This window comes from Canis lupus, chromosome 2, assembly GCF_048164855.1.
Source record: "Canis lupus baileyi chromosome 2, mCanLup2.hap1, whole genome shotgun sequence".
Taxonomy (NCBI): Eukaryota; Metazoa; Chordata; class Mammalia; order Carnivora; family Canidae; genus Canis; species Canis lupus.
In genome coordinates this window covers 34051928-34076714 of record NC_132839.1, presented here as the reverse complement: position 1 = coordinate 34076714, position 24787 = coordinate 34051928, and the positions used below count along the sequence as shown (strand labels likewise).

Genomic DNA, 24787 nt, shown 5'->3' with positions numbered 1-24787 from the left:
AGCCATTGCCCTCCTTGGTTATTTACCCAAAGGAACTGAAAACTTACATCCACACAAAAATGTGCACATGGATGTTTACAGCAGCTTTATTCATACTTGTCAAAACCTGGAAGATGTCTCTCAGTAGGTGAATGGATAAACAAGCTGTGGTACATCCAGACAATGTAATATTATTCAGTGTTAAAAAGAAATGAGCTATCAAGCCATGAAAAGACATGGAAGAGACTTAAATGCTTATTCCAAATGAAAGAAGCCAAACTGAAAAAGCTACATGCTGTGTGATTCCTACTATAGTACATTCTGGGAAAAGGAACACCATGCACAGTAAAAAGACTAGTGGTTGCCAGGGATTGGGGTGAGGCAATGATAGAGATTTTTTAGGGCAGTGAAAAATACTCTGTCTAATACTATAATATAATGATGGACATATGACACATAATTTTGTCTAAACTCATACAATGTACAATAACAAGAGTGGCCCTTAAGGTAGACTATGGACTTTGGGTGATAATTATGTATCAATGCAGGTTCATCAATATAACAAATGCACTGCTCTGGTGAAGGGTTTTAATAATGGGGGAAGCTGTGCTTGAGTGAAGACATTCCTCTCAATTTTGCTGTGAACCTAAAACAACTCTAAAATAAATATTTAAAAAATGTTTATACTTCTAAGCTGAAACAAACAAAAACAAAAACTCAAAACACAATGAAACACTATGGGGACAGAAATCAGATGAGTTCTTACCAGTAGAGGGGAGAAGGAATTGTAAATAAAGGGGTAATATTCCATTGTCCCCCATTAGAAATGACAAATACCCACCATTTGCTTCGACGTGGATGGAACTGGAGGGTATTATGCTGAGTGAAATAAGTCAATCGGAGAAGGACAAACATTATATGGTCTCATTCATTTGGGGAATATAAAAAATAGTGAAAGGGAATAAAGGGGAAAGGAGAAAAAAATGAGTGGAAAATATCACAAAGGGAGACAGAACATGAGAGACTCCTAACTCTGGGAAACAAACTAGGGGTGGTGGAAGGGGAGGTGGGTGGGGCTGGGGGTGAGTGGGTGACGGGCACTGAGGTGGGCACTTGACGGGATGAGCACTGGGTGTTATTCTATATGTTGGCAAATTGAACACCAATAACAAATAAATTCATATAAAAAAGAAAGAAAATAAAGGGGTGCCAGGGAACCTTGGGGAGAAATATTGTCTCAACTAAGATGGTAGTTACATGACTATATATATTTGTCCAAACTCATTGAAAAAAACTCTCATTGAAAAAATACATCTCTATTGTATGCTGGTATGTAATCACACTGGAGTCTACCTGTCTTTCTTTATAATAGTGCAAGTCCCTGTACACCAAGGAAAGAAACTAATTTATTTCTGAATCTCCAGTGGCCCAATAAAACTTGGCTGGGTTCCTCTAAATTCAGAAGAGGAGTAGTGTCTGCTCTGCGGAATAAAGGCTGGAGAGGATGGCAGAGCAGAAGAGAGGTGCCCTGTGCTAGCCTATGTTCACATTGAAGTCCCAGGTGGCTCTTTGGCTGAGTGCACTGGTGTCCAGCATAGCTCTCAGAGGAGGAGCTTCCAGGGCATTAGGCAGTCCTGGTATCTGCAGGTCTGACAGCTCCCCAGGACTATTTACAATACTGTGAATCTCATTCTTATAATCACTGACAATGCTGCTTTATCTCTTATCTAACCAGCCTTGAGTGAAGCAGAACCATGATAGAACTAATGGACTGACTAATATAGCACAGATCAGGGATCCCTGGGTGGCGCAGCGGTTTAGCGCTTGCCTTTGGCTCAGGGCGCGATCGTGGAGACCCAGGATCGAATCCCACGTCGGGCTCCTGGTGCATGGAGCCTGCTTCTCCCTCTGCCTATGTCTCTGCCTCTCTCTCTCTCTCTCTCTCTCTCTCTCTCTCTCTCTGACTATCATAAATAAATAAAAATTAAAAAAAATAATATAGCACAGTGGGCTCTGATACTCAAAGCTGGCATCCTGTAATGTGGAACCATTCTTCCAATGGGACCAAAAATTTAAGACTGTGTGTAACTCAGCCAGGTTTTGAAAGTATAAAACTAATAGCAAATTATCTATGTGATATCTTATGAGTGTTCAGTAAACTACTGCTAAAATCTGACAACAACAATGTTATCTATACCAGGGATGTTTACAATGCCCAACTAATAAGAATGATGAGCTGACCTAGCAAAAAAAATAAATAAATAATGTGAAAACAGTTTTCCATCATTTAAAAAAAATAATTGCAGATGAATCTTAGCTGGAGATTTTCTCCTGTCAAGATGGTCAAGATTTGGTTTTAAAAATAAAATCCCAATTCAATTTGCTGCTTTTTTACTGAAATAACTTTTATGAGATTTTTATTTAGCTATGAAGATTTGCTATGAGTCCTTGCTTTAATTCTTCCATGCATAGAATCATAGAATTTGAGAGCAGGAAATCACCTCAGATACTGTATCATTCAGTCCTTCATGCTCATGTGCTCATTAACTCATTTTTTCATTCACTCAAAGAGCTTTCATGGTTTACTGTAACCTGTCAGTCCTCTGTGTCCTGGGAAAGAAGAACTACATAAAAAGATGGAAAGCCAGGAACACAGTCAAGTTAGCAGATTTGGTGTGGAGGCAGAACTCTGTGCCTACACTGTGAAAAAGCCCTCCCCATGTTCCCATCTCACTTTTCAGCAAAACATTCCCTCAGATCTTCCTGTTCCTGTGATTCTGACACCAGTAGAGTTCCTCCATAGTGGACAAGATGGTTTCACTACACAGATACACCTTCAACTCAGCAGTGACTGTTCCACCTCCAGGAAAGGAAGACCTTGAAATGCTCCAGGACAAACAAGTTTCACTGAAGCACAGCATCCTGAAATCAAAGGTGGTAAGAATAGGAATAGCTGAATCTGTACATTTCTACATCATTTTACAGGATGGACGGGTCTGCCTGAGAGGCAACCCTACATAGCACAAGTTCTGGCTCATTCTAAGAGAGCCTCATCCTTTGTTTATCCTTTCTTATGGACTGTGGCATCATTGTTGAACGGGCTCTTGTGGGCTGCATGAGTGGATGTACCCACCCATAGGCTCTGAGACCCTCTGCAGCACTCAAGAAAGAAGACACACTGCCACATTTCATCACTGCCACACACTTGGTGAGTAAGCTTCTGGCACCCCACACCATACATGGTGGGGCTGCGGAATACACTGAATGTAGAGAGAGGGGGACCTGGCAAGGATGAGGCCCCATCATTGAGGTGTGATTATACTCCCTTTCCATGCACTGTTTCTCTTAGGGCTGTCTATGAGTGCCTTGAGGATAGTAGCAGGAAGCAAAACAAGCATGAGATAAGCCTCTTGTTTGTGCGGATTATCTGACCTTTGATTCTCAGTGTTCCAGCTCTAAGAATTACACATTTCTTGCATAATGCTTATTACTATGTGCCAGATGTGTTTTTATGAGTTCATATCATTATCTAATGATTCAGTCAATGTCATTATTGAAAACAATGTCAAGGAAAAGCCTAGTCAGGGCCACAGCTCCCAGCAGGGCTGTGCCTCTGAGCTCAATGGACTATATGATTACACTATATGCATCCAGAAAAAGCAACAGAAAGCCTTGGCTTAAACTCCCAGAAATATATACAACATTGAATAATATACATCTGTTGTCCTTCTAAATACTAAAGGGGCAGGTGAAAGGGGCAGTGTGTGCTTACTACTTATCATGGAACCGGGCTTTCTAGTAGAGCTGAAAAGGCCATGGGTGAGTGAGCTGGGGAAGTACCCTCAGTCTGGGCCTCCCACATGCCTTCCATGACCATTTTCTTTCATTGGTTTTGTGGGGCTGGAGAGTTCCTGGAAAAAGAACTCAGAAGTGGCCATGAAAGCTGGAGGTTAGTCAGATACAAGTATATCAGGTAGACCTGGGGGATTCATCAATAAAATAAGGGGGTTCTGGGGGCCAGGACTCTGCTAGTTTTCTAGAGAAATTCCTCCCCAAGGAAGGAAGATCTTTGCTTAGTAGGTCAGACCTTCAAAAAGCCTGCTTGCAGGAGGAGGAACAAAAGCCACGTGTGCGGAAAGCTCAGACACAGAAGCTTCTGGACACAGAAGCTCTGCACTGGGAACCCTCTGAAAACCAGAAAGACACCAGGTGGCTGGTCACCTTTTAGAGGCATGGCCAGCCGCCATCCTGAGTTGCAGTGTGGACCACAGGCATTGTGTTTGAGCAGAGGCCACTGCTATGATGACAGCCTGCCTCAGGACAGGTCCTGGGCAATTACCAAACCAGAGGGTGCTGTGGGGAGGTCCACACCAGCTGACTCTCTCTGGGGCACATGCATTCTGCCTTTTTTTCCCCTTTTACTACCTTAAATTCCTATAGAAGCTTACACTTTTGTTATCTTCAATCTATGACATATGAACTATAACTTGTTTTATATTGGATAACATGATCTCCAAACTATATTCTTCCTATGGGAAACCATCTGCTTTGGAGTGTAGCTGGTTAAGAGAGCAGATTTGCCTCAGCATCCTGACAACTAGATAGCTCTACCCAGAACACACGCTGGCACCTTAGACTTGATGCTTGTGTACACCAATATAACAGGAAAGCTCCCTTTTTCATTCAGTATTAATGAAAGTGGAGGTAAAAGGACAACTTCCCATCCCTGTATGTGTCAGCAAGTACTGGTTAAACCTCCATCAGCTTCCAGGAAACCACCCTTGCTCACAAAGCAGTCTCTGCTGGCCAGGGTTGGCCCACCCTTGGGATGCTCTGGGCATGCTGTGCTGGGACATCTGAAACTCACACAGAACAGCCTAACAACCACTTATTTACACAGAATCCACAGAAAGTACTGTGGTTACACCCTGCCCAGCCTCAAGTACCCATTTGGTGTTGAGAGGGAATCACAAAACCAATCCCCTTTGCTGAGCAGCCATACCATTCTTCATGCTCTAGTTGCACTGACAGCACCTATCCTTTGTAGGTTAAGAAAACAATTTAGAATTCCACACATTTTCCTCATCTCCATGCTGATTCAAGAATGGGGCTATTGCTGCCATGTTTAAATACCAGAAACATAAACAAAATATGGGCAATTGTTTGAAGTATTGACTTAGTAGCTTCATCTACCCTGTCTTGGAAATGGTGGGGTCCATGCCAACTTCAACAAATGTGAAAGTCTCTCAAGGTCAGATTTCCCTTGACCCTCACTGCTTGAAGCTGCATCTCCTGCCTTGCCATTCATTTCTAAGCTGTTTTCCATAAGGTCTCCTCCACAGGACAGTGGAGGAGCACAGCATGCTGTGACTGCAACATCAAAGGAGGTGCAGCAAGAGTCACAAGGCCACCACCATTTCTGGACCGTTAGCTTTGTTGCATTTTAACATACAGACTGAGGATTAAGTCTGAAAGAAATAGAGAACTAAAAGGAATTTTATAGCAAGCAAATGGATGGAAGGGACCTTTATTTTTTACATATATAAATTTATTTTTATTGGTGTTCAATTTGCCAACATATAGAATAGCATCCAGTGCTCATCCCATCAAGTACCCCCCTCAGTGCATGTCACCCAGTAACCCCCACCCCCCGCCCACTTCCCCTTCCACCTCCGGAAGGGACCTTTAATATCTAAATGAAGGGATCCAGGTTTCCATTGTAACAGGTAAAAAATGAGATAATGCAGGTCAGTGCCTGATACAGAGCCTGGAGCAAAGCAGCCACTCAGCAAATGGTAGATGTTTTTAATACTAGAAATTATATTAGAAGTTAGTACTGTACTCTAAAATGACAAAGCATGATTTTTAGTGCATAAGGATTTATACACCAAGCTTTTCAAGAGAGAAAATATCCTCCTTATACACTAAGAGTACTGATAAAAATAAGTCGTGTTAATACTCCCACCATGAGTAATTTCAAGCACAAATGTGATGTCACTAAACATGGAGCTGGGAAGGGATCACTGCAGCACTGTTATATAATATTTCTACCATACAGATCAAACAATATAAATAACCTCAAGGACAAAGAAATAGCAAAATGTAGTAAACTAATTAGAAGATATGCTTTTTGAATATTTATTACTTTTGTTTTAGTATACTTAACCTAAGTTTACATAACTCAATTTTTAATAACAACTACGTTTAACAAGTGGGTGGCAAAAATCCTGAAAATTTAACAATCAGCTCTCACAAGCCAGTTCCTGCACATACTTTGTACCAGGTACCTAAGTTTCTGTGTTCCTCCAAGAAATTCCATGAATGTGAGTCCAGCAGCTTGGGGTAGTTCTGTCTCCTGGTGTTTCTACGTGTCAGACCTGTAAGTGTCTGGAGGAGAATCCACTGCTCCACTATGTGGAAGGCATGCAGCTCATTCACCCAAGAGGCATATGAGGAAACCATACTCAGATTCAGGAAGCTCTGGGGGACTAAATGTGAGGGTTCCAGAACAGTGAGTTCTGGAGCTGGAAATTTAGAGGTGAACTTTTACACATGGTTCTTCCTCATTCTGTTCAGGTTCAGTTCAGGAAAAGTGAGTCCATCACCATATCACCCTGAATGTTACGTAAAAGAAAGTGCGCTATAGAGCCAGAAACTTAAAAGGAAACTATAAAAAATAAAATAAAAAATAAAAAAAAATAAAAGGAAACTATACACAGGGACATATTTAAATATATATTGTCACTTCCAAGTGATGATGTAGAAAATGTATTTATAAATAATATGGTCCTAAGACTCCATTCTTGTTGAAGTGCCTACATCCTTGAAGTGCCAATTTTACCTTGAGCTCCACACAGAAGGGCATATTTCAGAAGATCAATGAAAACATAAATGTGTTCTTTGTCCTCAGCACAACTGCCTACTTTAGTAGTTTTGTCTCTTCAATTGCTAATTCTTTTCAGATTATATAGCTTGAAAACAACTTTTTCAGGCAGTTCATATACTGTTTTGAGAAAGAGGGCAGAGCAGACCATTTCTATGGCATTGGAAAGCAGATGGAAATGTTGCACAGGGGAGTTAGTTTCTAGCTTAACTATTGAGGTGCTTCCTTTCATTTTATTCAGGAGAGTGACTGAACTTTAACCTAATGCAAGATAATGCCACCTCCCATTGGATTTACTGGTGCCTAGGAAAAACTTCACTCTGGGTAAAATGAGTTTAAATTAAGACATTTCCATTACCTCAGACTGTTGTGCTCCACATAGCACCGAGCCCTCATCTGAGGTGGTATTTTACGTAATTTACAGAGACAACATTCTTCAGAATGGACTAGCCTTTAACAATAACTGTTTTCGACAAATTCTTATGTGTTTATTTTTGGCTGAACTTTCAAGCCATTTAAAGTCATTTTTTTTAATTTATTTTTTATTGGTGTTCAATTTATCAACATACAGAATAACCCCCAGTGCCCGTCACCCATTCACTCCTACCCCCCGCCCTCCTCCCCTTCTACCACCCCTAGTTCCTTTCCCAGAGTTAGCAGTCTTTACGTTCTGTCTCCCTTTCTGATATTTCCCACACATTTCTTCTCCCTTCCCTTATATTCCCTTTCACTATTATTTATATTCCCCAAATGAATGAGAACATATAATGTTTGTCCTTCTCCGATTGACTTACTTCACTCAGCATAATACCCTCCAGGTCCATCCACGTTGAAGCAAATGGTGGGTATTTGTCATTTCTAATAGCTGAGTAATATTCCATTGTATACATAAATCACATCTTCTTTATCCATTCATCTTTCGATGGACACCGAGGCTCCTTCCACAGTTTGGCTATCGTGGCCATTGCTGCTATAAACATCGGGGTGCAGGTGTCCCGGCGTTTCATTGCATTTGTATCTTTGGGGTAAATCCCCAACAGTGCAATTGCTGGGTCGTAGGGCAGGTCTATTTTTAACTCTTTGAGGAACCTCCACACAGTTTTCCAGAGTGGCTGCACCAGTTCACATTCCCACCAACAGTGTAGGAGGGTTCCCTTTTCTCCGCATCCTCTCCAACATTTGTTGTTTCCTGCCTTGTTAATTTGCCCTGCATCACTTGCCATTTAAAGTCATTTATCGGGATCCCTGGGTGGCCCAGCGGTTTAGCGCCCACCTTTGGCCCAGGGCGCAATCCTGGAGACCCGGGATCGAGTCCCATGTCGGGCTCTCGGTGCATGGAGCCTGCTTCTCCCTCTGCCTATGTCTCTGCCTCTCTCTCTCTCTCTCTGTGACTACCATAAATAAATAAAAATTAAAAAAAATAAAAATAAATTCATTTATCTATCATTAGAGCTCTCCTGTCTCAATAAATGACACTGCTATTGACCCAGTTTCTCAAGCTACAAAGTCAGAAGCCTCTTTGAATGTCCTCTTCTTCCCCCTCATTTGTCCACATCACTAATTCATCACAAGGTAGTTGGCTGCCTATCCCTCACCATTGCTGTCTTTCAGCTAATACTCCACCCTGGACCAGTCTCATCTCTTCAACAACTGTCTCTCTGCTTTCCCATGGCCTTCAAGGAGCTCTTTTAGAAATTTGAACCAGGTCTAGTTTCCCAGATCTGAGAGAAGAGTGGTTGCTGAAAGCAGACCTCTGCCTGGAAGCATTGCCTCTTTGTTAAACTTTCCACAGGGCTCCAACATTGCATGCTCTTGTTGCTACTCTTGGCAGCAACATCTCCATATACATCACTGCTTAAACTAGAAGAGGAACTTCAGAAATGACAGGGATATAGCCTTTAGGAGTGTTTCACTTATAAAATTTATAACGCTGTAGAATGAACTTCAATCCACTTGCATTTTCCTATTTAAGAAAAAAAATCAGTACTTGCCCTAAAGATGCATTTTTTTGTGCCTTCTCCAGTATCTTAATTGAGTTCTTTAATCTTTACTGCTTGTATACTATCCTTAACCTGATTATGTACTGGCAGAAAGGACAAAGATACTCCAAGCCATCAGTGGTTCCACAGGACCATGAGCTCTGCTGATGCACACATCTATCTGCATCCTGGGTTGAAGAATGGGCAACATTTAAATAAACAAATTTATTGGAACATCACCAAGTCGTGAACATCCATACTAATTATTTTCCACTAATACATGTGTTTCCAAAGCATCTATGGGAAGAAGCACAGTGTGGCAGAAAGAGTTTGCACTTGAGGCAGACAGAGCTATGAAGATCCCAGCCCTGCCATTTGCCACTGAAAGGCCATGAACAAGTTCTATCCACTGTGAGTATCAGCTTCCTCATCTGACAATGGGCCATTGTGATGTCTGGGGATTTTTGGAAGTAGCACATTCTGGGCACTTGCTATAGTGCCAGGTGGGGCAGGTCCTCCTGAGTATCAGTTTCCCCCAACATTTTTAATAGAGCTAAAAGAAGAGTCATGTGAAAAGCATCATCTGTCAACATCAAAAGCATATCCCTTTCTCAACTATTGTAGACATTTTTTTTCTATTGCAGACATTTCTTAACCTCACTTTGGAAGCAACAACTAGTAGTACCAAACTGTATAAAAAAATGCCTCAAAGAGCAAACACCAGGCAAAGCAGGCCTGGATCCCCATGCTTCCCCTACTCCTCATCAAAGTTTCCTATCTCCCTCTGCTTCTGAATGACCTAATTTCAAGTGTTAGGGCCAGAGTGCTGGGCCCAGTGACCCCACTGATCAGGGCCCAACACCCTTCTCTGGGTGTTTTCCTCAGGGAATGGGGAGGATTCTCCTACTTTCACAAGGAGGAACCAGGGGGAAAATACACTTCACACTCAATAATTATTAGCTCTATTATTATTTCTCTTTAGTCATTCAGCAAATATTTGCTGAGTACCAACTGTGTGTGAAACACTGTGTGCCTCTTCATTTTATCTCTTCATATTACCCTAATGTAGAATAGCTTTGATCTAAGGGATAACTCTAATGATGGAATTTCAACCTTTAGTTCATGTGGATCAACAGCAATTCAGAGCTATGGTATTTGGACATCAGAACCCTCAGAGATCCCTTGAAATTGTCCTGTCTTCTAGCTGGGCATCTAGGTTCTCTTCTAGGACATGGGTATTATGTACTTTCAGAAACTCAAACCAGACAGAGAAACCATTCATACTTATTGAGAATATTCTCACCCTTTGGAAGGAATCTAATATTCACCTTCATTACCTTGGATGATGAAGTTTTAGTTTAAGTTTCTGGGACAAAAATGAAATGGTTCAAGTTTCATTTGTTACATTTGGTTTGGGAGTGGGTAATAATATTCAAGATGAGATTAACCTTCAGTGAAAAAAGATATTTTTCAGAATAAGAGGGAATCAGCCTATGATAAACCTGATAAAAAAGCAGCTGAAAAGTAGGATGAAGAGACAACAGTGATAGACTGAGGGGTGACCAGAACACAGGGGCTCTCCTAGGAGTGTCCCAGGTGTCCATCAGGAGTACTCAGAGGCTAGATTAGTTCCTGACTCTCTTGCCCAGGCTTGACTGAAATGGCACCCTGCGGGGTGGCCAGCCAGGGTGAGCTCTCTGCCTGGAAGTTTCCTTGAGAATGGCAGTCTACTGAAGGACAGGGAGGGCATGCTAGCCCACAGGGGGTGTGCAGACCTGGGGGTGTGTAGTGGTGGAGGACAGGACTATAGACATCCCCCATTGCCAGAGCAAGCATTAAAAAGCAAAAATTAAAAAAAGTTTTGTTTAAATTAATGACTAACTGGGTTAAGAAAAAAAGATGCAAAAGTCTTTTGAGATGGGAGCCGAGGCCAGAGAAGAGGACTTTGGAGAAGATGAAAGGCCAAGCTGTGGCCAGCAGTTCGGTTCACAACAGGCTGACAAGGGGCTTTGATGAGCTCCATCCTGATACCAAGACCCATGTGCAATAACAAATGCCCAATCTGGGGTGATATTTTCTCCTCCATGGTACAACAAAGTTTGACAGTAGGAGAGATGTTTTTGTTTTTTAATGTAATATGACCTTATCCTCAATTTGGCCTTCTATCTAAAATTTTCTGTGTAACCATGACTTAAAAGAACCTTTATGTTGCAGGAAGTTATGACAGAGAAATGAACACCGAAGACTGAGATGTCCTCAGTGAGGAAGGAAAGACTGTAAAGTAATCTCTCTACCCCTCTTCAAATTAGGGAAGTCTTCCTGATCCTGTCTTACTGATTCGAAGAAAAAAAAATCTTTGGGCATCAAAATAAACATACAAAAAGCAGTAGGCCCATTCAAGATGATTCAAGATGTCCCTTCAGTAATCACTACACAAACAGTGCATCTGGATGCCAAAGCCAACATTTTTTAAAAAATATTTACTTATGGGATCCCTGGGTGGCACAGCGGTTTGGCGCCTGCCTTTGACCTAGGGCGCGATCCTGGAGACCCGGGATCAAATCCCACATCGGGCTCCCGGTGCATGGAGCCTGCTTCTCCCTCTGCCTGTGTCTCTGCCTCTCTCTCTCTCTCTCTCTCTCTCTCTCTCTCTCTGTGTGTGTGTGTGTGTGATGACTATCATAAATAAATACATAAATAACAGATTTACTTATGTGAGAGAGAGCACAATCTGGACTGGAGACAGAGGAAGAGGGAGAGAGAAGCTGAAGCAGACCTGAGCTGAGCACAGAGCCCAAGGTGGTGCTCCATCCCATGACCCTGAGATCTCTACCTGAGCTGAGATATTGACCTAAGCCAAAGCCAAGAGTCAGATGCTTAACCAACTGCACTACTCAGATACCCCAGATTCCAACATTTAAAATAACATTGATTGGTTAGAGGGTTTTGTGCTCTTCTTTAAAATTTGTAAGTCTTTGGATTTACAAAGCATTTAACAAAGACCAGTAAGTACTGAGTCACAATGTAGCTATGTAACCACCTGATTTAAAAAAATAAATAAATAAAATTTTAAAGGAGTCTGCAGCTTTAAAGAATTCCATTTGGAATATAGTTTTCTTAAGAAGAACCCAGATGGGCTTTTAGATAAAGAGACAGACCAGCTGCATGTATGGTCAGATCTGTATTACAATTGGATATTTAGAAAACCAAACACTGTTTTTCATTAAACAAGACAGCTCTTTATAAGCAGCTTTAAAAACCATGACTATTTCTCATTATTGTATCAAATGGAAGCCATTCTCTTTGTAGTTGTCAGGGAAATTCTATGGGTGAGGTAGAGGGGTACATTTACAGAGAAGGACCAGGCTGAGCTAAATCTAGAGCAACCCCTGGGGCTCAGTGGACAACATTCATTCATTCACTCAATATGTATTAAACACCTACTGTAAGCATTCCATTCTATTCCTACCCTTGGTGCCTAACAGCGAGCACTTGAGGATACCTGTTCTTAGTGCCCTTTTATTCCAGTTAGGGGAGAGAGACAATAAACAAATACATATGTACTGCACTTCAAAAGGTATAAATTGATAAGTTCTTTATAGATCTTGGAAACTAGCCCTTTATCTGATATGTCATTTGCAAATATCTTCTCCCATTCTGTAGGTTGTCTTTTAGTTTTGTTGACTGTATCCTTTGCTGTGCAAAAGCTTCTTATCTTGATGAAGTCCCAATAGTTCATTTTTGCTTTTGTTTCTTTTTTTTTTTTTTTTTTTTTTTGTTTTTTTTTTTTTTGCTTTTGTTTCTTTTGCCTTCATGGATGTATCTTGCAAGAAGTTACTATGGCCGAGTTCAAAAAGGGTGTTGCCTGTGGTTTATGTATACAATGGAATATTACTCAGCTATTAGAAATGACAAATATCCACCATTTGCTTCAACGTGGATGGAACTGGAGGGTATTATGCTAAGTGAAGTAAGCCAGTCGGAGAAGGACAAACATTATATGTTCTCATTCATTTGGGGAATATAAATAGTAGTGAAAGGGAATATAAGGGAAGGGGGAAGAAATGTGTGGGAAATATCAGAAAGGGAGACAGAACGTAAAGACTGCTAACTCTGGGAAACGAACTAGGGGTGGTGGAAGGGGAGGAGGGCGGGGGGTGGGAGTGAATGGGTGACGGGCACTGGGGGTTATTCTGTATGTTAGTAAATTGAACACCAATAAAAAATAAATTTAAAAAAAAAAGGTATAAATTGCTATGGATCAAAACAGGGCAGGGAAAGTGTAGGGGCTCCTATTGTAATTTGAGTGGTAAATGGCCTTTTTGCTAAGGTGACACTGAGCAGAACACTAAGAAAACTGAGGAGTCAGTTGTGTGACTGAATGGTAGACAAAAATCCCAGAGACAAAGACCTCCAGCAGCCATGGGTTTAGGATATTCAAAACACAGTTTAAAAAGACTGGAGTGAGGAAGGGAAAAATAGTAGGAGATATGGTTGGACAGCAGGAGCCAGACCCCATGAGACCTCACTGGTTTGTATAAGAGAATATAAAGTATATTATCTGACCACATGAAATTAAATTAGATATCAATGACAGGAAAATCCTTGGAAAATGCCCAAGTGTCTAATAACTAAATAGTTCATTTTCAAATAACCTGTGTTAAAGAAGAAATAAAAAGAGAAATAGAAAGTTCTGTACTTTGAAGTAAATGAAAATGAAAACACTATATATCAGAATTTATCAGACTATAAAGCAGTCCTAAGGAGGAAATTTATAACACTAAAACACTTAAATTAGGAAAGTCTCAAATCAATGACATCAGCTTCTGCATTAAGAAACCAGAAAAAGATGAAGGAAAAAAAATAAGACAAACTTGGCAGAAGAAAGAAGATAATAAAGATTAGGGCAGAAATTAGTAAACTAGAAAACAGAAAAACAATAAAGGAAATCAGGAAAAATTTCTTAACAAAATTTTTGCAAATCTAATAAAAAATATATTCAAAGGAAATATATCATGACCAAGTGGAATTTATCTAGGATGCAATAGTTTAAAATTTTAAAATAAATCAGTGTGGTTTTGATTTGTATTTCCCTGATGGCAAGTGATGCAGAGCATCTTCTCATGTGCTTGTTGGCCATGTCTATGTCTTCCTCTGTGACATTTCTGTTCATGTCTTTTGCCCATTTCATGATTGGATTGTTTGTTTCTTTGGTGTTGAGTTTAATAAGTTCTTTATAGATCTTGGAAACTAGCCCTTTATCTGATACATCATTTGCAAATATCTTCTCCTATTCTGTAGGTTGTCTTTTAGTTTTGTTGACTGTATAATATTCGACAAAGGAGGAAAGACTATCCACTGGAAAAAAGACAGTCTCTTCAATAAATGGTGCTGGGAAAATTGGACATCCACATGCAGAAGAATGAAACTAGACCACTCTCTTGCACCATACACAAAGATAAACTCAAAATGGATGAAAGATCTACATGTGAGACAAGATTCCATCAAAATCCTAGAGGAGAACACAGGCAACACCCTTTTTGAACTCGGCCACAGTAACTTCTTGCAAGATACATCCACGAAGGCAAAAGAAACAAAAGCAAAAATGAACTATTGGGACTTCATCAAGATAAGAAGCTTTTGCACAGCAAAGGATACAGTCAACAAAACTAAAAGACAACCTACAGAATGGGAGGGAAATATCAGAAAGGGAGACAGAACATGAAAGACTCCTAACTCTTGGAAACGAACTAGAGGTGTTGGAAGGGGAGGTGGGCAGGGGGGTGGGGGTGACTGGGTGGCAGGCATTGAGGTGGGCACTTGACGGGATGAGCACTGGGTGTTATTCTGTATGCTGACAAATTGAACAACAATAAAAAATAAATTTATAAAAAAATAAAAAATAAAATAAATCAGTATAATTCACTACATTAACAAACTGAAAATATATACTGAGTCATCTCAATTGACACAGAGAAGCATTTGACCAACATGCCCTTTTAATAAAAACTCTCAGGAACCAAGCATAGAAGGTAAATCCCTCAAACTGACAAACTGCATCTAAATGCCCACACACACCGCCAACCTCATACTTAATGGTGAATGTGTAAGTGACTCCCCAATAAGACCAGGAACAATGCAGCCACCTGGGTGACTCAGTCAGTTAAACATCTGCATCAGGCTCCCTGCTTGGTGGGGTCTGCTTCTCCCTTTCCCTCTGCCCTTCCTCCTGTTTGCCCTAACTCTTTCCCTTGCTCACTCTCTCTCTCTCAAATAAATAAATAAAATATTTTTTTAAAAAAAGATTAGGAACAAGACAACATCCTCTCTCACCACATCTATTCAAAATTTTACTGGAGGTAATCCAGTAAATGCAACCAATCAAGAAAAAGAAGGAAAAGGAATACAAATTGGAAAGGAACAAGTAAAACTGTGTTTACTTGATCATCTACATAATAAATTTGATGAAATCTACAAAAGGAGTACTACAGTTAATAAATAACTTTATCAATCAGAAATTAAAATTTAAATAAACCTTTATAATAGCATCAAAAATATGAAATATTTTGCAATAAACCTGATAAAAGACATAAAACACTTGTATACTAAAAAACTACACAATATTTCTGAGAGAAATAAAAAAGACTAAATAATAAGATATACCTTGGCCAAGATTGGAAAAACTCATAGGTTAAGAAATTAATTCTCTTCAAATTTTTCTATCAATTCAACTCAATCCTAATAAAACTCTCACAAGGCTTTTTGTAGAAGTTGACAAACGGATTTTATAATTCACATGGAAATGCAAATAACCTAGAATAACCCAAACAATGCTAACAAAAGAACAACAAAGATGGAGAAACAACACTACCTGTATTCAATAATAACTCCCTAAAAGGTGGAGACACCCAAGGATCCACTGATGGATGAGTGATATGTGATATATAAATACAATGGAATATCATTCAAAATGTGACATATAAATACAATGGAATATCATTCAACCTTAAAAAATAAGGAAATTCTGAAACATGCTATAACAATGCTATAAATCTTGAGGACATTGGGACACCTGGGTGTCTCAGTGGTTGAGCAACTTTCTTCAGCTCAGGGCATGATCCTGGAGTCCCAGGACTGAGTCCCACATCAGGCTCCCCCACGAGGAGCCTGCTGCTCCTTCTGCCAATGTTTCTGCTTCTCTCTCTGGGTCTCTCATGAATACATAAATAAAATCTTTTTTAAAAATATTGAGGACATTATATATTCACATCATGAAATGATAACCACAAAATGACAAATGTTGTATGATTCCACTTTATTGAGGTACCTAGAGTGGTCAAATTAATAGAGATAGAAATTCCTGAGGTTGAGGGAAGGGAATAGTGAGCTGGTTTTTAATGGGTACCATTTCAGTTTTGCAAAATGAGAAGAGCACAGAAGATAGATGACAGTGATAGTTGCACAACAATGTGAATGTACTTAATGTCACTGAGCTACACATTTAAAAATGGTTAAGCTGGTAAATTTTATGCTAAGTGTATTTTACTACAACTAAAAAAAACCCACACAAATTGCATTTTATACCCATTCAATGGCTGTAATAAGTAAAACAGGCAATAACACATGTATGGTATGGTATGAAAAGAAATGGGAATTCTTATACACTGCTGGTGGGAATGTAAAATGATGTAGCCATTTTGAGAAACAGATTGGTGATTACTTAAAAATGTAAACACACACCTACGGTATGATCCAATCATTTCACTCTTAGGTATTTATTCAAAGAACAGGTAAGTCCATACAAAAACTTGTACCTGAATATTCTTAGCAACTTTTTGTAATAGCCAAATACAGGAAATAATAACAATTTTCAAAAGAATAATAAGCTGTGAAAAATCCTTAGACTGTAATACTACTCATCAATTAAAGGGAAGAATCAATGATCCACATGACAACATATATGAATCTCAATTTTGTTTAGTGTAAGAAACAAGGCAAATGAATAATACATGCTGTATAATTCCTTTTACACAAAACTAGAAAGTGCAAAGTAAACTTTGTTATTGAAAGACAACAAATCACCAGTACCCTTGGAATCATTAGTGTCCTAGAACCTAACATTCCAAACATCATTGCTAGAACTAGGCTATTTCCTTAAAAGAGTCACTTCCTTCCTTCCTTTCTTCCTGCCTTCCTTCTTTCCTTCCTTCCTTTCTTCCTTCCTTCCTTCCTTCCTTCCTTCCTTCCTTCCTTCCTTCCTTCTTTCCTTCCAGCCATATTTACTTAGCATCCAGGATATACAAAGCCTTATATTAAGTTCTCCTTTGACCATGATCATGACCCATTAGCAGTTCTTTGAGTATGGGGGACGAGGGGCAGGAAATGTCTGGGGGAAATATGATAGTGTATTAACCATAACTACTGGGGAAGTTTCACAGATGTAAATATGTTAGAACTTAAATTTTATAGTGTAAACATTTGTGGTTTATTGTATATCAATTACATTTCAATAAAGCTATTTTTAAAAAGTAAAAATAGACTATGGCAGAATATAGCAAAATGTTCAAAACTGTAGCAATTAATAAGTTTTCCTTAAAGAATTCACCAACAAATTCAGATACAATCTTCACCCAGAAATTGTTAGAAGAATGGTAAACTCCTATGCTCCTTCTTCATCTACTATCAAGTCTGGAAAACTGAACATTACAATTTTGCTCATTGATTCTGAATTTTAACCCAAGCCACACTTAAGCAACATTTGCACATAAGGAATGAAAAATCAACCATATTAAAAATATCAGATTCCTTGTACTTACTAAATTGTGTTCCTGAAACTTAAAGGAGAAAAGTCACCCAGTTTGACTTTGTGAAGTAGAGAGCCAGAATGGCCCAATTTCATGTGGATGGAAATAGAACCATTTCTTAGGAATATAAAAAAAGGAATTGCCTACAGCACTTTCAAATAGAATGTTCTTTTTTATTTTCATTATTACACTGCAGTTTTATTTCCTGAGGGGCTTTGACAAAAATAGAATCATAAAATGCTAGCACCACAAAGGACTTCAGAAACCATCTGGTTCAACCTCTTCTTTCTTGGGTGAGTGAACTGAAACCCAGGAAATATGGGAAAATGCCTGAGAAAATCCCAGAGAGAAGACCAGAAAGGGGAGGGGCCCAAGGCTGTCCTTCCCTTGGCAAAGAAAGACAACAAATCACCAGTACCCTTGGAATCATTAGTGTCCTAGAACCTAATATCCCAAACATTATTGTTAGAACTAGGCTATTTCCTTAAAAGAGTCCCTTCCTTCCTTCCTTCCTTCCTTCCTTCCTTCCTTCCTTCCTTCCTTCCAGCGATATTTACTTAGCATCCAGGATATACAAAGCCCTATGTTAAGTTCTCCTTTGACCATGATCATGACCCAAAATCTCACTGAATTTGCATTCTAGCAAGACACACAGACATTTAACAACTCTCTGTACAGTTATTTAATTGCACCTGTCATCGATGTCATGAAGAAGCATCTGTCTGGAAGCACTGCCTTGGGAACATGGTCAGGATTGAGAGATGTTAGGAGATGTGTGAGAGTGGGGATGGCTGGCCTGGGCTGAGGTGCCTAAATACAGTGAGGGTAGGAGCTCTGCGTAGGAAGTACCAGCACCAGGGCACAGATACATGAGGAGTAGTCATGTTCATGCAAGGCATGATACTTAATACAATGCAAAGCTATTTTTTAAATTGCCATTTTGAAAATATTGTGTATATAATGAGGACAAGGAGGCAAGAGTAGACTAGCAATTACTTCCACAAGTAGGGTAAAAATAGAGGAGCTTTGGGCACAGCTGTAAGGAAGAGATAGGAGAAGTGGATGAGTGTTCCGGATAACTCAAAGGCAGAACCAATGCAGTAGTGTGTGTACACATACATATAGATAATGGAATTTTACTCAGCCATCAAAAAGAATGAAATCTTGCCATACAATCATGTGGATGGAACTAGATAGAGGGTATCATGCTAAGTGAGATAAGTCGTCACAGAAAGACAAACACCATATGATTTCACTCATTTGTAGAATTTAAGAAACAAGACAGATAGGGGAAGGGAAGGACAAAAAAAGATACAAAAGGAGAGGGAGGCAAACTATGAGAGACTCTTAATTACAGGAAACAAACTAAGGGATTGCTGGAGGGGAAGTGGGTGTGGGGAGATGAGGTAATTAGGTGATGGGCATTAAGGAAGGCACTTGATCCACTTCTGGGTTCTCTATTCTGTTCCATTGATCTATGTGTCTGTTTTTGTGCCAGTACCACACTGTCTTGATGACCACAGCTTTGTAGTACAACCTGAAATCTGGCATTGTGATGCCCCCAGATATGGTTTTCTTTTTTAAAATTGCCCTGGCTATTCGGGGTCTTTTCTGGTTCCACACAAATCTTAAAATAATTTGTTCTAACTCTCTGAAGAAAGTCCATGGTATTTTGATAGAGATTGCATTAAACATGTACATTGCCCTGGGTAACATTGACATTTTCACAATATTAATTCTGCCAATCCATGAGCATGGAATATTTTTCCATCTCTTTGTGTCTTCCTCAATTTCTTTCAGAAGTGTTCTATAGTTCTTAGGGTATAGATCCTTTACCTCTTTGGTTAGGTTTATTCCTAGGTATCCTATGCTTTTGGGTGCAATTGTAAATGGGATTGACTCCTTAATTTCTCTTTCTTCAGTCTCATTGTTAGTGTATAGAAATGCCATTGATTTCTGGGCATTGATTTTGTATCCTGCCACACTACCAAATTGCTGTATGAGTTCTAGCAATCGTGGGGTGGAGGCTTTTGGGTTTTCTATGTAGAGTATCATGTCATCGGCGAAGAGGGAGAGTTTTACTTCTTCTAGGCCAATTTGAATGCCTTTAATGTCTTTTTGTTGCCTGATTGCTGAGGCTAGGACTTCCAGTACTATGTTGAATAACAGTGGTGAGAGTGGACATCCCTGTCTTGTTCCTGATGTTAGGGGAAAGGCTCCCAGCATATTCGATAAAGGAGGAAAGACTATCCAGTGGAAGAAAGACAGTCTCTTCAATAAATGGTGCTGGGAAAATTGGACACGTGCAGAAGAATGAAACTAGACCACTCTCTTTTACCATACACAAAGATAAACTCAAAATGGATGAAAGATCTAAATGTGAGACAAGATTCCATCAAAATCCTGGAGAAGAACACAGGCAACACCCTTTTTGAACTCAGCCACAGTAACTTCTTGCAAGATACATCCACGAAGGCAAAAGAAACAAAAGCAAAAATGAACTACTGGGACTTCATCAAGATAAGAAGCTTTTGCACAGCAAAGGATACAGTCAACCAAACTCAAAGACAACCTACAGAATGGGAGAAGATATTTGCAAATGACGTATCAGATAAAGGGCTAGTATCCAAGATCTATAAAGAACTTATTAAACTCAACACCAAAGAAACAAACAATCCAATCATGAAATGGGCAAAAGACATGAACAGAAATCTCACAGAGGAAGACATAGACATGGCCAACATGCACATGACAAAATGCTCTGCATCACTTGCCATCAGGGAAATAACAAATCAAAACCACAATGAGATACCACCTCACACCAGTGAGAATGGGAAAAATTAACGAGGCAGGAAACCACAAATGTTGGAGAGGATGCAGAGAAAAGGGAACCCTCTTACACTGTTGGTGGGAATGTGAACTGGTGCAGCCACTCTGGAAAATGTGTGGAGGTTCCTCAAAGAGTTAAAAATATACCTGCCCTACGACCCAGTAATTGCACTGTTGGGGATTTACCCCAAAGATTCAGATGCAACGAAATGCCGGGACACCTGCACCCCGATGTTTCTAGCAGCAATGTCCACAATAGCCAAACTGTGGAAGGAGCCTGGGTGTCCAGCGAAAGATGAATGGATAAAGAAGATGTGGTTTATGTATACAATGGAATATTACTCAACCATTAGAAATGACAAATACCCACCATTTGCTTCAATGTGGATGGAACTGGAAGGTATTAAGCTGAGTGAAGTACGTCAATCGGAGAAGGACAGTGTATGTTCTCATTCATTTGGGGAATATAAATAATAGTGAAAGGGAATATAAGGGAAGGGAGAAGAAATGTGTGGGAAATATCAGAAAGGGAGACAGAACATAAAGACTCCTAACTCTGGGAAACTAACTAGGGGTGGTGGAAGGGGAGGAGGGCGGGGGGTGGTGGTGAACGGGTGACGGGCACTGAGGGGGGCACTTGACGGGATGAGCACTGGGTGTTATTCTATATGTTGGTAAATTGAACACCAATGAAAATAAATTCATTAAAAAATTAATTAATTAATTTAAAAAAAGGAAGGCACTTGATGTAATGAGCACTGAGCATCATATGTAACTGATGAATCACTAAATTGTACCCCTGAAACTAATAATACATTATATGTTAATTAAATTGAATTTAAATACATTTTTATTTTTTATTTTTATTTTTTTAGAATCCACCAGTGAGCCTTTATTTTTGTATATTTTTTAATTGGAGTTCGATTTGCCAACATATAGCATAACACCCAGTGCTCATCCCGTCAAGTGCCCACCTCTGTGCCCATCACCCAGTCACCCCATCACCCCGCCCACCTCCCCTTCCACCACCCCTTGTTCATTTCTCAGAGTCTCTCATGTTCTGTCACCCTCACTGATATTTCCCACTCATTTTCTCTCCTTTCCCCTATAATCTCTTTCACTATTTTTTTATATTCCCTGAATCAATGAGACCATATAATGTTTGTCCTTCTCCAATTGACTTACTTCACTAAGCATAATACCTTCCAATTTCACTCACATTTAAGCAAATTAGAATTTGTCATTTCTAATGGCTGAGTAATATTCCATTGTATACATACACCACATCCTCTTTATCCATTCACCTTTCGATGGACGCTGAGGCTCCTTCCACAGTCTGGCTATTGTGGACATTGCTGCTATAAACATTGAGGTGCAGGTGTCTCAGTGTTTTACTGCATCTGTATTTTTGGTAAATCCCCAGCTGGGTCGTAGGGTAGTTATATTTTTAACTCTTCCACACAGTTTTCCTGAGTGGCTGCACCAGTTCACATTCCCACCAACAGTGCAAGAGGGTTCCCCTTTCTCCACATCCTCTCCAACATGTGTTGTTTTCTGTCTTGTTAATTTTTCCCATTCTCACTGGTGTGAGGTGGTATCACAGGCACCACTCTTTCTGAACTTGGCCACAGCAACTTCTTGCAAGATACATCTATGAAGGCAAGGGAAACTAAAGCAAAAATAAACTATTGGGACTTCATCAAGGTAAAAAGCTTCTGCACAGCAAAAGAAAACATCAACAAAACTAAAAGACAACGTACAGAATGGGAGAAGATATTTGCAAATGATGTATCAGATAAAGGGCTAGTTTCCAAGATCTATAAAGAACTTATTAAACTCAACACCAAAGAAACAAACAATCCAATCATGAAATGGGCAAAAGACATGAACAGAAATCTCACAGAGGAAGACATAGACATGGCCAACAAGCACATGAGGAAATGCTCTGCATCACTTGCCATCGGGGAAATACAAATCAAAACCACAATTAAATACATTTAAAAAACATAAAAATATATAAAATAAAATCCTCCTCTCTTCCCCCACAAAAAAAATTAATAAGTAAAAAGGCTGTCTCATAGGAAACAGGGTGTTTGCTACAAACAGCAAAACAAAACAAAAACAAAAACAAAACAAAAACAAAAAATTTTTCAATAGAGTGGTGGCCCAGACTTTGGAGAAGACTTCTGGCTGCCTTAATAAAATCTGGCAGGTAGCAAACAAGGTATGTGTCACCAAGCCTGACTGGCTGTTTCACCAGCCTCTTCACATTTGTGCTTCAGTCTGTATTCCTGCCCTCATCCAGAATGGTCCAGACCAGACCTGGAAATCATCCCTGATTCCTTTCCAGTCCTCAAACCCCACATCTGACACATCAGCAAATCCCCTCAGCCCTATCAGGGACATATGCCCCAGGTCATCCCCAGTCCAAACACCAGCATTCCCAGTCGGGACAGCTGGAATCACCCTAACTGGCTCTGGTTACCACTCTGTCCATATATGGAGCAGCCAGAAAGATACCAGCAAATGTGAATCTGATCATATCACACCTTGCCCAAATCCTTCTGATGGCTTCCTGTAATACAGAAACAGCATCCAGGTTTCTGACAGGTTCTGTAAGGCTATGTCTGGCCTAAGCTGCCCCCCAACCCCCATGCTGCAGGGCCTTTCCACTAAGGATTCCTATACCCAGTCCTTGCTCCCCACATGTCTGCTGACTTACCCTCACTTCTCTCAGAACAAGGGACATCTCAGAGTCTTTGCTGACTCACTCTTCAAAAGGAGCCCCAACCTAACCTCTACCAGGCATTTTCAAGCACCTCATTGTGACTTATTTTCCTCAATATCACATGTCACTACGTGGAAATGAAGACAAGTATCCACACATAAGCACATATATGCACACATGATTTCATGCAGTGATAAATGCTGTCAATACACATGCCGTGAAGAATAAGAAAATAGAGCCCTGCCCTCAGGGAACTCACAGACCAGCCTCCTATTGACAGCAAATACTTCCCTGTACAAGCAGAACCCTGCATCATGTCCTAACTCCAGTTTATGTAAGCAGATTAAAGAATTTGAAGAACTTTCCTCTAGAGAATACTTTAGTAAGTTGGATGCCACGAGTGATTGAGTGATTTCTTTCCTGAGGATTTTTTTTCTTATATGAGAGAAGATTATTATTAAACCCCATTTTCTTCAGGGGAGTGAAAAAAGCCAAGCAATAAATCCACAGCTCTGCCACTTGTTTGAATATGAGCCTCCAATCCATGTTTTCTTAGTACCCCTTCACTCAAAAGAGCAGATTTAGACCTTGTATACTCAATAAAGGGAAGTTTGAGCTGTATGGGGATGGGATGAAGGGGCTTCCCCTGGTGATGTTAGTAATAAGAAAGCAAAGGCAATTGTTTGTTTTTTTTTAAGATTTTACTTATTTATTCATGAGAGACGCCGCGAGAGGCAGAGACATAGGCAGAAGGAGCAGCAGGCTCCTTTAGGGGAGCTTGATGCAGGTAACAATCCCAGGACCTGAGGATCACAACCTGAGCCAAATGCAGATGCTCAACCACTGAGGCAATCAGGTGTCCTGGCAATTGGTTTTCTGAACTCACTTAGGTAATTGCTTCATACCTGTCTGTACCAGCTGACATAGCAGGCAAAGGAAATGGAAATCAAATACTTGCCCAGTCCCTTGCCCCAGCACACATCCCTTTCTCCTCACTCCACATGGGGGTTAATGCAGTATCAGGCTTCACAAATAAAGGATAGACTATAAAACAAGGAGGAAATCGTTCCTTCCTGCTCTGGCAAGCCCACACTTTATGGAGGAAATGGAAGAACTCACACTGGCTCAGAAAGGATGGGCAAGGATGTACTATCACCCAAGGATTTTAGGTGGAGAAAGGAGAGCTCCAGGGGGATTGGCCATCTGCTATAGGCTAAATGTTTGTGTCTCCCCAAATTCATAAGTCACAACCCCCAATGTGCAAGTATTTGGAGGTAAGGCCATTGGAAGGTTATTGGGTCATTAGGGTAGAAGCTTTATGAATGGGATTACTGCCCTTATAAAAAGGACCCCAGTGTGTTCTCTTTCTCTATTTCCACCATGCAAGGACACATTGAGAAGTCCATTGTCAAGAGACCTGGAAGAGAACCTGACCATGTGGGAACCCTGATCTCAGATTTTTAGCCTCCAAAACTGTGAGGAAAAAATGTCTATTGTTTACAAACCACCCAGTCTGCGGTACTTTGTTATAGTAGCCAATGACCACGTCACTGCCCGGGGAAGAAGTTAAAACCACTTTCCCTTC

At 40.1% G+C, this 24787-nt stretch overlaps 1 protein-coding gene and 1 long non-coding RNA gene across 2 annotated transcripts in view; one reads left to right on the top strand and one right to left on the bottom strand.

Moving 5' to 3' along the window:
• OCA2 (OCA2 melanosomal transmembrane protein) overlaps positions 1 to 24787 on the bottom strand; it is a 440201-nt gene that overhangs the window by 58345 nt on the left and 357069 nt on the right. The window lies entirely within an intron of this gene.
• On the top strand, positions 2757 to 12593 carry LOC140610049 (uncharacterized). The gene is made up of 3 exons (XR_012011824.1): positions 2757 to 3187; positions 9136 to 9252; positions 11056 to 12593. It is a non-coding gene; the product is annotated as an uncharacterized lncRNA (long non-coding RNA).